We start from the raw sequence: 11,458 nt of genomic DNA, 5'->3' as shown, positions 1-11,458 counted from the left end.
TATATGTATTGTTGCACTTGCTTTGGTGCAATTGTTTCCGTGAAACTTTTATACAAAGTCAATTTGGCACAGTGTGTAAAATCAAGATCATAACTGAGTCTGGGGGTGAAACATTTTAAAAAGAGTTTCAGTTGTGACAGAGTCCATGTAAGCAACAGGTTAACATTGATCTCTGCTAGTTTAAATGCAGTGGACATGTTGCTGAAGAATACTTGTTTCGAAGCGTCACAGTCAAAGGTCTCGGTTTTAAGTAGTGAACGGAGAGTTCCAGCCTTTGCGTGCAGCAGGTTATGTGCCCACCTGATGACGTTTGCGATAGCTCTTGAGTAGGAGCTCGTGATGGAGAATTCGAGGCGAAGAGCTTGCACCGGGGTGGAGTGTGATACCTTCAGCATTTTCCTCAGTATCTTCCCTTCTTTTTTGTCCAGGAATGACCACTGTTTTATTGGAATATATTCCAAAGCAAATGATAAAACTGGAGGTATCTTTGTACTATATACTTTGAGAAGGGATGAAAGATGTCTGTTGCCTGAAGCCGCGTATAGTCTTTGAAGGGCTCCTGCATGCACCTCGGATTTCCTGGTCAGGTTATTAACCTGTAAATTGTTTTTTAATGTCTTAGTGAAAATCCTGCCCAGGTATGTGTATTCCTCTGTCTCTTCTATTGTTCCAACGCCGAGTCTCCAACAAAATTTGGTTCTTCTTTTTCTTCCTGAGAAGGAGACTATTTTTGTCTTGGTGAGATTCGAAATTAAGAAGTTTTCCTGACTGTATTTGTTCAGAGTGTCTAGAAGTCTTTGCAGGCCGAAGGGCGTAAGATCTAACATTACGATATCGTCTGCATATAAGAGGGCGTGAACGTTATGGGCTGCGATCTTTGGAGGCAGACTTGGCGCTTGTTGCAAGTGTTGAGGCAAATCACTAAGATATAGTGAGAATATCAAAGGGGCTAGGAGACACCCCTGCTTGAGACCATTTGCTGTTGGAATTATGTTGGTCAGGCCCTTTTCACTCCCCATTTGCACTTGACACCACGTGTGCGAATGCAGTGTAATTATATTTTGTAATAATTGTTCAGGGATTCTTAACTTCCTCAGTTTTTTCCAGAGTGATGGTCTGTCTACTTGATCAAATGAGGTAGAAAAATCGATGAATGCTGCGTATACCGGTTGAGATTTTCCTACAACGTATTTGTCGAGGATTGTTTGTAATATCACGATGTTATCGATAACCGAATGGTTAGGCCTGAAGCCGGCCTGATATAAGGGGATTAGATCCTGAGAAAATGCCCAATTTTTAAGTTGGTCCAACACTTCGGCGGCAAAGATTTTCCCTGTGGCATCTAGTAATGCTATTTGGCGATAATTGCCGGCCTGATGTCTTGACCCTTTTTTGAAAATCGGTATTATGATACCCCCTTTCAGGATTTTGGCACTGATCCTGTTTTAAAGATGAAGTTAAAAAGGGGAGAGAGCATCTTCCTCCAACCCTTGGGATCTGCCTGTAGGACCTTGATTGGTATTTGGTCTGGGCCGGAGGCTCCTGTGGATCTCGCCTTTGGATGTGCATTTCTATTGAGAACGGGGAGGCGGTTCCGATTGGAACGTTGTTTCCTTCGCTGTTATTCCCAGTGTTTACAGCCTCTTCATTACTCGTGTTTGCTCTGTACAAAGCTGTCAGGTAGATTTCCCATTCTTGAGGTGGGACTGGGATGGGGTGCAGGGCCTTTTTTGTTCCGGTTTCCTTTGCGATTAATGACCAGTATGATCGTTGGTTGCGCTGTTTTGCCGCAGTTTGTAGATCGACCCAGTTTTTGTCCTGCGTTATTCTTTTTAAGCGACGCTTTTCTCGCTTGAGTTGATTTTTCAGTTTGTTAATTTCTGCTTGTCTTGTGATTGAGCGGTCCACATATTGTGCCCTAATAAGTTTGTTTAGTCTTTTTGCAGTTGCAGAATTTGAGGTTTTATTTTTGTTTTTATTCGTTACTGGTGCGACTTGTTGCAATTTGTTTTGAAAGACTAGCTTTAAGTTCTCGATAATGGATTCAAAGTTTGTTATTACATCAGCGGAGAATTCTATAGTTAGAAGATGATTTGTATCGATTAAGGTAGTTATTTTATCGAACATAGATGAATTCCAGTAGAGCCTCCTTTGGTTTGTTTTTGCCTCTACTGTGCTATGTTTATACATGATTTGACTAGGAGAGCAGGTGCTTATCTTCCATTGCGTATGTAATTGCAGGATTGCGTGGTCACTCTCTTCAGTGAAGTAGATGCGGAGATGTGAAGCGGACTCAAACGACTCCATGCTGCTGATCATATAATCTAGGATTGAGAGGGTACTATTTCCCCGTCTGGTATGCGATGCTGGGATGTCACCTTCCACGTTCCCATTCAAAATAATTCCATTTAGTATTGGAAGTGACGCTAATAGCATTTTTCCCCTTTTATCAGCCCTGCTTCTAGTCGGGAATGTCGGCACCGGTATTTCTAGAGCTTCATCTTTGTACCAGTTCGCCCAGTTGGAAATTTCATTGTTTGATATTTTTCCGTTGAGATCACCCATTATCAGGAATGGCGGATAAGATTGAGCTTCGATTATTTGTTGAATGGTTTCAAAGGTTTCTTCAAATTGGACATCGTTCTTTGGTCCGGGAGGGACATATACGTTGAAGAGTAATAGACCTTTTTGGGGATCTGAGGAGTGAATCTCCAACCTGATTTTTATACATTGGAATTGCTTAGAATTGGTGTCAACAATCTCTTGAGCCAAGAGATACTCTTCCCTTAATAGGATAGCTATCCCTCCCTTAGCGTGTCCCCATTTAGCTTCCTGCGCAGGGGTGTCATAAACGAAGTATCCGTCCTGGTTTAATGTACATCTATGTAATTTAAATTGCCAGTACAATGACAGTGAGGGCCCGGACTATACAACACCTCAACATTTTGAGCATTGTTCGAAGGGTCAAGCAATGGAGGCACTCCTATCCACAAATGACCTGTATGAGGTGGGGTTCCTGGCAAGCAGTGACCGTGTAGTAACATTTAGAGCTAGAAACAGTGAATCTGTAATAGATTACATATTTTTATCTCCTGTGCTTCTAAGCCATGTATTATTTTAAAATGCTATACACTCTAGTTTCAGTGACCATAATCCGGTAGTGTTGGTCTTAGACAATAGTCTCTCACTTTTTAATAAAATATCTATACAACTAGCAGTAGTGGAAGTAAAGCCAAAAGATCAAGGGAGGAGACTAAAGTGGAACAAGGTTACGCCAGAAGATTTCCTCAATTCTATTATTTCGAAGGTTGGCTCAGAATTGAACACCTGTATAGACCAGGATAAATATGGGGGAGACGTAATTGCCTCATATGAAGCGATCTGTCGACAAGTGTCTAAAGAACTAACAATCCCTATACGACATAAACAAACCCAACCAAGGGATGGTTTGACCAGAAGTGTACTAAAGCACACAGCCTACTTAAGAAGGCTCTTAATAAAACACCTAGAGATAAGCTTTTGGTTGTACAGCTCAGGAAAGAGTATTCATCAGTAGTGAGGGCACGTAAGGAAGAAATTAAAAAGAACTCCTGGGACGCATTAATGGATAAATCAACATTGAAAGACAGCTCTAAGTTCTGGGCAATCGTTAATAACCCCTTGTTCACGAGTACCCAGAACTCGATAATGGAAGCTAATATCTCTGAGGAGGATTGGCTATGCCATTTAGAGAACATATATGGGAGTAACATTGAGCTGGAATCCATTGAGGTACCTCTTTCTGACCCCCTTGGGAACCAATTAGTTTCACCTTGGAAGAGGTTGAGAAAGCTATAGAGGGAACGGCTGGGCATAAGGCGTTCCTTCTGATATGTATAAAGCTAACTGCAAATACTGGGCGAAAGTATTGACAAATGTTTTTAATAAGACAGTTATAGATGGTTTCCCTAAATCTTGGTCCCGTTCAACCATGAATCCTGTTTTTAAGAGGGGACAAAGGGGAGACCCCAGATGTTACAGACCTACTATTAGACTCTTCTGTAAAAATTCTTGGGAAGGTCATTTTAGCAAAAATAACGCAGTGGGTTACGGAGAATTAAGTCTTAACAAACGCCCAGTATGGCTTCAGATCTGGTAGAGGAACGGAGGACCAATGTTTAAATTTACATTTATTAATCTCCAAATACACGAAGGCTGCAAAGGGCTCCATTTTTGAGGGTTTTATGGACCTGTCCACAGCCTTTGACCTAGATAATAGGTCGAGGCTGTGGACCATGTTGCTGAACCTAGGCCTAGACCAGTCCTTGGTGTATTTCTTAGCAGATCTACACAGGGATTTAAAGGCTTCCATAAGGATGACTCAGGAGGGAAAATGTACCGCAGATTTTAAGTCAGGCAGGGGGGTGCGCCAAGGCTGTATCCTGGCCCCCATGCTATTTACACTGTACATTAATTCCCTTGAAGATAACCTGTTGATGGCAACATTAGATATTCAGCGTATAGGAGGAGCGTCTATCCCTGTACTCCTATATGCGGATGACGCCGTTTTAGTGGCACGCACCCCCCTCGGTCTGCAAAGACTATTAGACTCGTTTTAAGTCTTTATGGACTTTGTGGTTAATAACGGTAAATCACACATTATGTCAGTAGGTGCAAGAAAAAACAATATTAAAACATTTCTCGAGGGTAAAGGTGTTTACATATTTAGGGGTCGTGTTTGATGACAATGGCCGGTGGACCCCACAATTGAAAACTAAGGTGAACGCAGTGAGAAGTTCGACTGCTGCAATACTAGGCTTTGCAAAAAGATTAGGTGGAAAACCGTGTGAAGCAATTTTAGCCATATACAGGGCAAAAACCATGTCAATAGCCAGGCATGGGGCAGGAATTTGGGGATATGTAAAAGCAGAAGAAAATAAATTCTTCCGTGCCCTCCTGGGCGTTCCACAATCCACTGCCACCTTTGCGATTCACCTAGAGCTGGGGATGGGTTACCTTGCAGACACAATACATATGGCCCCCATCCTTCTATGGATTAGATTATGGCTGAACCCCAACCTCACATTAAACCACAAGATAATCAAGGAATGTATGAAACTTGAGAAGGTGAAGGAAATTCAGTGGCTAACCTATATTAAAACAGAAACCACGAAGCTGGGGCACCCCGATATTTTCTTCAACCCTGAGGGGCTGACTAAAGCTGATTTAACTTGGGTGAAATCAAATTTCATCAAGTCTTGTGAGTCTGAGCGGGAATCAGAAGAAATAGGTAAACCTATGGTTAGGGCTCATTACTTGCTCATCTCATCCTTAACCATGCAACCGTATCTTTCTATTGTTACGATCCCCTTCCATAGATGGTTACTGACAAAATTTCGGCTTACCCAAATCCATATGGTTTTAAGTAACATACAGGGATGGAGTAAGCCTGAGGACATTGCACCTTGTAAATGTGATGATTATTCGCTGCAAGATACTATGCACTTTATGTTTTTCTGTTCTTTTTATCATGAAGCCAGAAAAAGGTTCATTCTTCCAATGTTAAAAGATAAAGCATTCATTCAGTCGAAACCTGCACTATGGCACTTGCAATTAATGGAATCACCTGTAATTATGTTTGGTGTGGCAAGTTTTCTGGTCACATCACTCCGCAGTAGAAGGTTAAGATTAGCAGTACAACAGGAGAGGGATTGTTTAATAACAGTAGTGTACTGTATATGATTAACTGATTTTTTTAATGTGACATTGTGTTCTTTTTAAACTGATTTTAAGATAAAATTTGAGCAACTATTTTTACTTCTTTATAGCATGCTTTTATGATTTTTAATAATCGAATAAAGTGGATTTTGACTTGACTAGTAAGAGCAACTTACACAACCAAGTCTGTTTCTAGAACGAGTATGAAGGAGCCGGGTTCCACGTTCTAGATTTACTCTGGAACCCCTGGCTGATGTCTCTTTTTGGCTGTTTGAAAGTGTGAAGGGGAGGGAAATTACCATTAGCCAATTATGCATCACGGTTCCAATGAACCACGACTCAGAAGAATCACAGACTCCGGATTCAAAGATAGGTTGTATATTACAAAGTCAAAACAAGCATTGGCATAGCCAATAGGTCTCTCCTTTGGGACCTTATAAGTGTTTAGCCATGCAACATTGATGTTGCTCCAAGGATACTGTGTTAGATAACTAAACACTTATAAGGGCCCAAAGGTGAGACCTATTGGCTATGCCAATGCATGTTTTTCTTGAACCTCCCATTTAATTGGATCAGCACAACTCTTTCTGTGAAAGAGTTAAAGGGGTGTACTATTTTGGAGCATTTCATGCAGATGGCTCAAAGTTATTAAACAAAACAAAAAATGGCTTTCTGCTGTAAATTATGACCCAAATATAACTAAAGGGTATACCCAGACGTGGGTCCCTTGCTCACTCTACCACTGTATTCAAGATAGCCTGGCTGATGAAGATTATGAATCCGAAACTGGTCCCAGGATGCTTGTTTCCGGTCCAGGGAAGACATGGCTTGGCAATTTGGGCTGGACTGTTCCCATGAGGCACAAGGTCAGACTGATTTGCATATGGCCATGTCTGAACAGGGGTGGTGGAGTAAGCTAAAGAATTGTGATGTATTAAACCCAGATCAGTTTATTGTAAATTGGCAGCGATCGGGTTAGCATTAGCAGAAGCCATCTTTTTCTAGAGACTATCTTGCCCGTTTTGTGGAATCCATTTTGTATTTCTGTCAGCCATTTTGTTTGCCATGTGCTACCATGTGCTCGCCATGTGCTCTGTCCTACCTTTCTGTTAACTGATCTTGAAATCTGCCTAGAAACAAACTATATTTAGCATCTTCCACTTTTGCACATGCCCAGTTGTGTTTGCAGCTGTCCTTGCAGCTGTTAGTAGTATGTAACTGTCAGGATGTGTTTACTAGTCTTGGAAAACTGTTAACCCCTCCTACTTGTCAACTGTGCATTTCTATATGACCTTATACATACATAAAACCTACTTCTGTACTTGTACAGCCTTCTTTTGAGCTCCTGTTTGGGTATAAAAGGACCATGCTCCTTCATACATTACCGAGGGGTGCTGTGTGAATGTAGTTCCACCTCATGAGGTTTATTAAACGTTGTATTTTCTATTCCAGTTCTGTGCCAACTTCTTCCTATTGGTCTGGGGACTCTGTGCAGAGAAGGGCGAACCTCTTGCACTGGTAGGCCTTGCTGAGGCTTACATCGACAAATTGGCGCCCGACACGTGGGGCTCATCGGCGACTCGGATGCCCGAAGGATTGGACGCGACGAAGGATTGGAATCTCGCTGTGGACGCGATCACTGCCTGAGGAGACCCGAGTCTTGGCAACCACAGCATTTTTCCTTCCTTTCTGATCTGACCATCCAGGTGGTGCCGGTCCTCAACTGAGATCTCTTCTGTTGATTCGCCGTGCAGTGATCATTTGGTCGATTTTAGAACTTGGCAGTTGGAACCTGGACACCAAGTGATTGGTAAGAGTCGTTCTGTTGCGCTTGTTGTGGGTTTTGATGCCTGGGATTGGTAAGGTAGTTTAGTAACGCTTACTGCTGCTTTTTGTATTTCGGAACTTGCGTTGGCCAACTTGCATTTCTATGACATTCATATATAAATTGCAATTTATATAGGCAGGTAATGAGGAGAATGTTCTCTTTCTGATTTGATTTGAATGGCACATCGTACTAAATGTACCTTAAGTGCTACTTTGATTATAATACTGCATTTTCTGCACGATTTTTGGCATCCCCAGGAGACTCAGCGTTCGCAAACAGTTGAAGGAGCTTCACTGGCTTCCTGTGGCACAAAGAGTGCGCTTTAAATCTTTGGTCATCGTCTATAAGGCCCTCAATGGTCCGTGCCCTTCCTATCTAGCCAAAAGATTCACTCTCTACCTCCCGACCCGTCAGTTGCGATCTACCTCCAGAAAGCAGGTGGTCGTCCCCAGATTCAGAAGAGTCCGCCTGGGTGGACAATCTCTAATGGTAAAGGGAGCTCAAATGTGGAACGCCCTACCAGACGCTCTTAGACACGCTCCCAATCTGACCAATTTTAAAAAACTGCTTAAAACTCACCTCTTTCAAGTTCATGATTAGCATACTCCTTTTTTCCACTCTGATCCAGTTTCTTCCCCGCGCCAGGACAGTCTTGACTAACGGAGCGCGTTATAAATCCGCATATAACATAACATAACATAACATGCCTGTTTTTAGCACACTTCCTAGGATGTATTGCTTTTGTAGTGGTACCAGTTTGAGACTCGATGAAGCATAACCGGCCCCCCCAGAAGGGACGCCTAATATGGATATCTATATTAAATATGGTCTTTCTTCTATAATGTACAGCACATTATAGAATAAATACACTTGTGAGGATCCCGAGTTGTGTTGGCCTATGTATGGGTAATTTGATTTACGAAAGATTGAGTATGTGGAACAATGTATGTTTAAGCGAAAGGCTAGGCAAAATATGTTTGACTGTGTACAAATGTGGGAGAAAGAAGTGCTTGAACGAATGAAGCGTGAGCAAGCCTTGATCGAGAAAGAACAGCGTAAAACTATTTACGCAAAAGCGTTGGAATTGAAGAATAAAGAAATAAAAGAGCTAAAAGAGAGAGAGGATAGGGAGCGCAATTTACAGGTAACTGGCCAATACGCTGTTCGGCAAACCCTTTATCCTATACTTAATAAACCACAGGATGATTTCTTATTATTAGATCGCCCTCCACCTCCGTATACTGTTCCTTCTGCACCTCATGAGTCAGATGAGGACTCCGGTTCAGAGCAACAGAAGGCACCAGAAACTCGTTCTATGTTGACTGCTGAGCGTGCGTCCCAGCTTAGATCTGCTGCTTGTAAAGCAGTGCGTAGCACTGCCCCCGCTTCTGAACTTATAGATAGTATGAAAGGGTGGCAGGAAAGGGAGCAGCTGTATTTTACTGAGGTGTTTCCCGCAGAGGTCCTTAAGCTGTTTAGGAAATATTCTAAGGAGTTAGAGCCCGACGATGTAGCAGCTAATTGTAAGCAAATACGTGATGGTATTTTTGTTTTCTCCCAGGTGGTTGATACAATCAGTCGTTTGGTTAAACTGCATGTTGATGCAGTCTGTTTGCGAGAGGAGAAAAAGGCTGCAGACGTAGTTGCACAGACATCTCAGACCGACGTGGCACAAGCTTCTATCTTCGGAACAGATAAGACTATGATAGTTCATGCGAAACCTATGTGGGAGGCCGCACGTTTGTCTGTTCCTCCTAAAGGAACGGGTACAAGTGATGATAAAGCTTCTATCGATGCTAAGGATTATTTTATATATAATTGGGTTTACAGTCCTTGGAATAGGGTGGATATCATGGCACTTATAACTGCATTGCCTGATCCGCGAAAAAATCCAGCAGCTTTTTATGAGGAAGTTGAGGGTGCTATCAGCTCTTGTACTATGACTTTGCCTGACATTGATTTATTTTTCGGATTGATATATTGATGATCGTGCAGCTTTTGGGGCGTTATGGAAAGACTTAGAACAAATGAATGTAGAAAGGGAACACGCGCAGAAGCCATGTCAGTTAATTTTAGATCTTCCCGCAGCCATATTAGTTAAGTTAAAAACGATTATTCCCCCTAACAAGATAGATTGGACTGTTTTAGTGTCTTGTAAGCAAAAGGCAGATGAATCGGTCTCTGATTTATTTACACGCTTTGAAGAAGCATTCCACGATTTTAGGGCCCGATTCACAAAATAAACTTAAGACTCAATCCTAAACTTACTACTGTTTTGGTATTCACAGATTGCACTTACTACTTTTGGAATTCACAGAATGACCTAACTACTTTTGGCATTCACTGAATGCACTTACTACTTTTGGTATTCACAGAATGAACTTACTCATTTCGGTATTCACAGAAGTTGGGACTCCTAACTTTAGGACTCCTAAATGCCTTCTGTGAATACCCTAAGTCTTAAAATTAGGATTTTTCTCAATTTAGTAGTAGTAAAGTTAGTACTCCTAACTTTAGGTCCCCTAAATGCCTTCTGTGAATACCAAAAGTCTTAAAATTACGATTTTTCTTAATTTAGTAGTAGTAAAGTTAGGACTACTAACTTTGGGACTCCTAAATGCCTTCTGTGAATACCAAAAGTCTTAAAATTAGGATTGTTCTCAATTTAGTAGTAGTAAAGTTAGGAGTCCTAACTTTACTACTACTAAATTGAGAAAAATCCTAATATTAAGACTTTCGGTATTCACAGAAGGCATTTAGGAGTCCTAAAGTTAGGAGTCCTAACTTCTGTGAATACCGAAATGAGTAAGTTCATTCTGTGAATACCAAAAGTAGTAAGTGCATTCTGTGATTGCCAAAAGTAGTGGTTCATTCTGTGAATACCAAAAGTAGTAAGTGCAATCTGTGAATACCAAAACAGTGGTAAGTTTAGGATTGAGTTCATTCTGTGAATCGGGCCCTTAGTGATCAGTCATTGACAGATGACACGGGCAGACATCTGTCGATAAATATGTTGCAAACCAGTTGCCAGGAATAGCTAGTCGCCTAAAAGCCAGTGAGAGGTCACGGTCTACCTCTTCTCCGGTGTCTCTCTTGACTATGGCTCAGTATTATGAACGCCAGGAATTAGAATCAAAGGGTAATGAGGATAAGAAGTCTAAAGAATTAAAAACAAAGGTTATGTTGGCTCAGGCTTATGGTCCGCCTTCTAGAGGTAATGATAGAAGTGGACGTGGATCTTATGGTTCGTCTTTTCCTTCTTATACTCGTTCGAATTTGTCTTTTGACCAGTGCGCGTACTGTAAGAAATTTGGGCATTGGGCTTCCGATTGTCCAGCACTGCATGCTCAGCTGTGTCCACGTGGTCGGGGACAAATGAGAAATCATTCAGGATATTCAGGGCCTAGATGGAGCACAGGTGATCATGCTAGGTTTGATGCTAATAAACGTGGGCAGGATGGGTTTAACACTTTTGATAGAAGGAACCAATATCAAATGTCCGACTATGTGCCGTCTGATTTTCAAGATTCTGCTTATGCATAGGATTGCCTAGGATGGGGTAAGGAATCAGTTGAAGTTCCAGTTGATCAGAGGGGTCCCTATGTCACAGCACATGTTTTGGGTTCTACTGATCAGTTTCTGGTTGATATAGGAGCTACTCGTAGCGCCTTGTCTAAACAATTGGTTCCAAGGGCTACCCTATCTGGCTTAACCATTACATCAATAGGTTTTGATGGAACACCTTCCCTTAGCCCACTGTCACAACCACTTGCATGCCATGTTGATACATTTGCTGCTCCATGTCCGTTTTTGCTTTCCCCTGATACACCAGACAATGTTATGGGTCTTGATATGCTCAAGTATTTCAGGGCTACGATACGATGTTCTCCAGAAGGGGTACGTGTTATCTTGAATGACAACCATCCTGTGATG

The sequence above is a fragment of the Lissotriton vulgaris genome, unplaced genomic scaffold (assembly GCF_964263255.1).
Source record: "Lissotriton vulgaris unplaced genomic scaffold, aLisVul1.2 SCAFFOLD_430, whole genome shotgun sequence".
Lineage (NCBI taxonomy): Eukaryota > Metazoa > Chordata > Amphibia > Caudata > Salamandridae > Lissotriton > Lissotriton vulgaris.
The sequence above is the reverse complement of the archived record's forward strand: the minus strand, read 5'-3'. Positions refer to the sequence as shown.